Source organism: Macaca thibetana, unplaced genomic scaffold, assembly GCF_024542745.1.
Source record: "Macaca thibetana thibetana isolate TM-01 unplaced genomic scaffold, ASM2454274v1 unplaced_scaffolds1, whole genome shotgun sequence".
Classification (NCBI taxonomy): domain Eukaryota; kingdom Metazoa; phylum Chordata; class Mammalia; order Primates; family Cercopithecidae; genus Macaca; species Macaca thibetana.
The window spans coordinates 232,145-238,632 of NW_026088790.1; positions in this window are offsets into that span (position 1 = coordinate 232,145).

Here is a 6,488-nt window from a genome sequence, read left to right on the forward strand (position 1 = left end):
TTCTTTCTCTTTGTTATCGGAGGATATTTCCTTTGGCCCTATAGTCTTCAAAGGGATCCGAAATATCTGTTCTCAGATTCCACAGAAATAAGGCTAGCAAAGAGATCCACGAAATACAGATGTAACTCTGTGAGATGAATTAACAGAACACTAAGCAGTTTCTCAGAAAGCTTCTTTCCAGATTTCATCTGAGGATATTTCCTTTTTCACCATAGCCCTCTATGGGCTTCCAAATATCACTTTGCCAATTCCACAAGAACTGTCTTAGCGAAAGGCTTCTTGAGGGGAAAGCTGTAACTCTGTGAGATGATTTCACAGAACACAAAGAAGTTTCTCAGAAAGCTTCTTTCTCTTTGTTATCGGAGGATATTTCCTTTGGCCCTATAGTCTTCAAAGGGATCCGAAATATCTGTTCTCAGATTCCACAGAAATAAGGCTAGCAAAGAGATCCACGAAATACAGATGTAACTCTGTGAGATGAATTAACAGAACACTAAGCAGTTTCTCAGAAAGCTTCTTTCCAGATTTCATCTGAGGATATTTCCTTTTTCACCATAGCCCTCTATGGGCTTCCAAATATCACTTTGCCAATTCCACAAGAACTGTCTTAGCGAAAGGCTTCTTGAGGGGAAAGCTGTAACTCTGTGAGATGATTTCACAGAACACAAAGAAGTTTCTCAGAAAGCTTCTTTCTCTTTGTTATCGGAGGATATTTCCTTTGGCCCTATAGTCTTCAAAGGGATCCGAAATATCTGTTCTCAGATTCCACAGAAATAAGGCTAGCAAAGAGATCCACGAAATACAGATGTAACTCTGTGAGATGAATTAACAGAACACTAAGCAGTTTCTCAGAAAGCTTCTTTCCAGATTTCATCTGAGGATATTTCCTTTTTCACCATAGCCCTCTATGGGCTTCCAAATATCACTTTGCCAATTCCACAAGAACTGTCTTAGCGAAAGGCTTCTTGAGGGGAAAGCTGTAACTCTGTGAGATGATTTCACAGAACACAAAGAAGTTTCTCAGAAAGCTTCTTTCTCTTTGTTATCGGAGGATATTTCCTTTGGCCCTATAGTCTTCAAAGGGATCCGAAATATCTGTTCTCAGATTCCACAGAAATAAGGCTAGCAAAGAGATCCACGAAATACAGATGTAACTCTGTGAGATGAATTAACAGAACACTAAGCAGTTTCTCAGAAAGCTTCTTTCCAGATTTCATCTGAGGATATTTCCTTTTTCACCATAGCCCTCTATGGGCTTCCAAATATCACTTTGCCAATTCCACAAGAACTGTCTTAGCGAAAGGCTTCTTGAGGGGAAAGCTGTAACTCTGTGAGATGATTTCACAGAACACAAAGAAGTTTCTCAGAAAGCTTCTTTCTCTTTGTTATCGGAGGATATTTCCTTTGGCCCTATAGTCTTCAAAGGGATCCGAAATATCTGTTCTCAGATTCCACAGAAATAAGGCTAGCAAAGAGATCCACGAAATACAGATGTAACTCTGTGAGATGAATTAACAGAACACTAAGCAGTTTCTCAGAAAGCTTCTTTCCAGATTTCATCTGAGGATATTTCCTTTTTCACCATAGCCCTCTATGGGCTTCCAAATATCACTTTGCCAATTCCACAAGAACTGTCTTAGCGAAAGGCTTCTTGAGGGGAAAGCTGTAACTCTGTGAGATGATTTCACAGAACACAAAGAAGTTTCTCAGAAAGCTTCTTTCTCTTTGTTATCGGAGGATATTTCCTTTGGCCCTATAGTCTTCAAAGGGATCCGAAATATCTGTTCTCAGATTCCACAGAAATAAGGCTAGCAAAGAGATCCACGAAATACAGATGTAACTCTGTGAGATGAATTAACAGAACACTAAGCAGTTTCTCAGAAAGCTTCTTTCCAGATTTCATCTGAGGATATTTCCTTTTTCACCATAGCCCTCTATGGGCTTCCAAATATCACTTTGCCAATTCCACAAGAACTGTCTTAGCGAAAGGCTTCTTGAGGGGAAAGCTGTAACTCTGTGAGATGATTTCACAGAACACAAAGAAGTTTCTCAGAAAGCTTCTTTCTCTTTGTTATCGGAGGATATTTCCTTTGGCCCTATAGTCTTCAAAGGGATCCGAAATATCTGTTCTCAGATTCCACAGAAATAAGGCTAGCAAAGAGATCCACGAAATACAGATGTAACTCTGTGAGATGAATTAACAGAACACTAAGCAGTTTCTCAGAAAGCTTCTTTCCAGATTTCATCTGAGGATATTTCCTTTTTCACCATAGCCCTCTATGGGCTTCCAAATATCACTTTGCCAATTCCACAAGAACTGTCTTAGCGAAAGGCTTCTTGAGGGGAAAGCTGTAACTCTGTGAGATGATTTCACAGAACACAAAGAAGTTTCTCAGAAAGCTTCTTTCTCTTTGTTATCGGAGGATATTTCCTTTGGCCCTATAGTCTTCAAAGGGATCCGAAATATCTGTTCTCAGATTCCACAGAAATAAGGCTAGCAAAGAGATCCACGAAATACAGATGTAACTCTGTGAGATGAATTAACAGAACACTAAGCAGTTTCTCAGAAAGCTTCTTTCCAGATTTCATCTGAGGATATTTCCTTTTTCACCATAGCCTCTATGGGCTTCCAAATATCACTTTGCCAATTCCACAAGAAACTGTCTTAGCGAAAGGCTTCTTGAGGGGAAAGCTGTAACTCTGTGAGATGATTTCACAGAACACAAAGAAGTTTCTCAGAAAGCTTCTTTCTCTTTGTTATCGGAGGATATTTCCTTTGGCCCTATAGTCTTCAAAGGGATCCGAAATATCTGTTCTCAGATTCCACAGAAATAAGGCTAGCAAAGAGATCCACGAAATACAGATGTAACTCTGTGAGATGAATTAACAGAACACTAAGCAGTTTCTCAGAAAGCTTCTTTCCAGATTTCATCTGAGGATATTTCCTTTTTCACCATAGCCCTCTATGGGCTTCCAAATATCACTTTGCCAATTCCACAAGAACTGTCTTAGCGAAAGGCTTCTTGAGGGGAAAGCTGTAACTCTGTGAGATGATTTCACAGAACACAAAGAAGTTTCTCAGAAAGCTTCTTTCTCTTTGTTATCGGAGGATATTCCTTTGGCCCTATAGTCTTCAAAGGGATCCGAAATATCTGTTCTCAGATTCCACAGAAATAAGGCTAGCAAAGAGATCCACGAAATACAGATGTAACTCTGTGAGATGAATTAACAGAACACTAAGCAGTTTCTCAGAAAGCTTCTTTCCAGATTTCATCTGAGGATATTTCCTTTTTCACCATAGCCCTCTATGGGCTTCCAAATATCACTTTGCCAATTCCACAAGAACTGTCTTAGCGAAAGGCTTCTTGAGGGGAAAGCTGTAACTCTGTGAGATGATTTCACAGAACACAAAGAAGTTTCTCAGAAAGCTTCTTTCTCTTTGTTATCGGAGGATATTTCCTTTGGCCCTATAGTCTTCAAAGGGATCCGAAATATCTGTTCTCAGATTCCACAGAAATAAGGCTAGCAAAGAGATCCACGAAATACAGATGTAACTCTGTGAGATGAATTAACAGAACACTAAGCAGTTTCTCAGAAAGCTTCTTTCCAGATTTCATCTGAGGATATTTCCTTTTTCACCATAGCCCTCTATGGGCTTCCAAATATCACTTTGCCAATTCCACAAGAACTGTCTTAGCGAAAGGCTTCTTGAGGGGAAAGCTGTAACTCTGTGAGATGATTTCACAGAACACAAAGAAGTTTCTCAGAAAGCTTCTTTCTCTTTGTTATCGGAGGATATTTCCTTTGGCCCTATAGTCTTCAAAGGGATCCGAAATATCTGTTCTCAGATTCCACAGAAATAAGGCTAGCAAAGAGATCCACGAAATACAGATGTAACTCTGTGAGATGAATTAACAGAACACTAAGCAGTTTCTCAGAAAGCTTCTTTCCAGATTTCATCTGAGGATATTTCCTTTTTCACCATAGCCCTCTATGGGCTTCCAAATATCACTTTGCCAATTCCACAAGAACTGTCTTAGCGAAAGGCTTCTTGAGGGGAAAGCTGTAACTCTGTGAGATGATTTCACAGAACACAAAGAAGTTTCTCAGAAAGCTTCTTTCTCTTTGTTATCGGAGGATATTTCCTTTGGCCCTATAGTCTTCAAAGGGATCCGAAATATCTGTTCTCAGATTCCACAGAAATAAGGCTAGCAAAGAGATCCACGAAATACAGATGTAACTCTGTGAGATGAATTAACAGAACACTAAGCAGTTTCTCAGAAAGCTTCTTTCCAGATTTCATCTGAGGATATTTCCTTTTTCACCATAGCCCTCTATGGGCTTCCAAATATCACTTTGCCAATTCCACAAGAACTGTCTTAGCGAAAGGCTTCTTGAGGGGAAAGCTGTAACTCTGTGAGATGATTTCACAGAACACAAAGAAGTTTCTCAGAAAGCTTCTTTCTCTTTGTTATCGGAGGATATTTCCTTTGGCCCTATAGTCTTCAAAGGGATCCGAAATATCTGTTCTCAGATTCCACAGAAATAAGGCTAGCAAAGAGATCCACGAAATACAGATGTAACTCTGTGAGATGAATTAACAGAACACTAAGCAGTTTCTCAGAAAGCTTCTTTCCAGATTTCATCTGAGGATATTTCCTTTTTCACCATAGCCCTCTATGGGCTTCCAAATATCACTTTGCCAATTCCACAAGAACTGTCTTAGCGAAAGGCTTCTTGAGGGGAAAGCTGTAACTCTGTGAGATGATTTCACAGAACACAAAGAAGTTTCTCAGAAAGCTTCTTTCTCTTTGTTATCGGAGGATATTTCCTTTGGCCCTATAGTCTTCAAAGGGATCCGAAATATCTGTTCTCAGATTCCACAGAAATAAGGCTAGCAAAGAGATCCACGAAATACAGATGTAACTCTGTGAGATGAATTAACAGAACACTAAGCAGTTTCTCAGAAAGCTTCTTTCCAGATTTCATCTGAGGATATTTCCTTTTTCACCATAGCCCTCTATGGGCTTCCAAATATCACTTTGCCAATTCCACAAGAACTGTCTTAGCGAAAGGCTTCTTGAGGGGAAAGCTGTAACTCTGTGAGATGATTTCACAGAACACAAAGAAGTTTCTCAGAAAGCTTCTTTCTCTTTGTTATCGGAGGATATTTCCTTTGGCCCTATAGTCTTCAAAGGGATCCGAAATATCTGTTCTCAGATTCCACAGAAATAAGGCTAGCAAAGAGATCCACGAAATACAGATGTAACTCTGTGAGATGAATTAACAGAACACTAAGCAGTTTCTCAGAAAGCTTCTTTCCAGATTTCATCTGAGGATATTTCCTTTTTCACCATAGCCCTCTATGGGCTTCCAAATATCACTTTGCCAATTCCACAAGAACTGTCTTAGCGAAAGGCTTCTTGAGGGGAAAGCTGTAACTCTGTGAGATGATTTCACAGAACACAAAGAAGTTTCTCAGAAAGCTTCTTTCTCTTTGTTATCGGAGGATATTTCCTTTGGCCCTATAGTCTTCAAAGGGATCCGAAATATCTGTTCTCAGATTCCACAGAAATAAGGCTAGCAAAGAGATCCACGAAATACAGATGTAACTCTGTGAGATGAATTAACAGAACACTAAGCAGTTTCTCAGAAAGCTTCTTTCCAGATTTCATCTGAGGATATTTCCTTTTTCACCATAGCCCTCTATGGGCTTCCAAATATCACTTTGCCAATTCCACAAGAACTGTCTTAGCGAAAGGCTTCTTGAGGGGAAAGCTGTAACTCTGTGAGATGATTTCACAGAACACAAAGAAGTTTCTCAGAAAGCTTCTTTCTCTTTGTTATCGGAGGATATTTCCTTTGGCCCTATAGTCTTCAAAGGGATCCGAAATATCTGTTCTCAGATTCCACAGAAATAAGGCTAGCAAAGAGATCCACGAAATACAGATGTAACTCTGTGAGATGAATTAACAGAACACTAAGCAGTTTCTCAGAAAGCTTCTTTCCAGATTTCATCTGAGGATATTTCCTTTTTCACCATAGCCCTCTATGGGCTTCCAAATATCACTTTGCCAATTCCACAAGAACTGTCTTAGCGAAAGGCTTCTTGAGGGGAAAGCTGTAACTCTGTGAGATGATTTCACAGAACACAAAGAAGTTTCTCAGAAAGCTTCTTTCTCTTTGTTATCGGAGGATATTTCCTTTGGCCCTATAGTCTTCAAAGGGATCCGAAAATATCTGTTCTCAGATTCCACAGAAATAAGGCTAGCAAAGAGATCCACGAAATACAGATGTAACTCTGTGAGATGAATTAACAGAACACTAAGCAGTTTCTCAGAAAGCTTCTTTCCAGATTTCATCTGAGGATATTTCCTTTTTCACCATAGCCCTCTATGGGCTTCCAAATATCACTTTGCCAATTCCACAAGAACTGTCTTAGCGAAAGGCTTCTTGAGGGGAAAGCTGTAACTCTGTGAGATGATTTC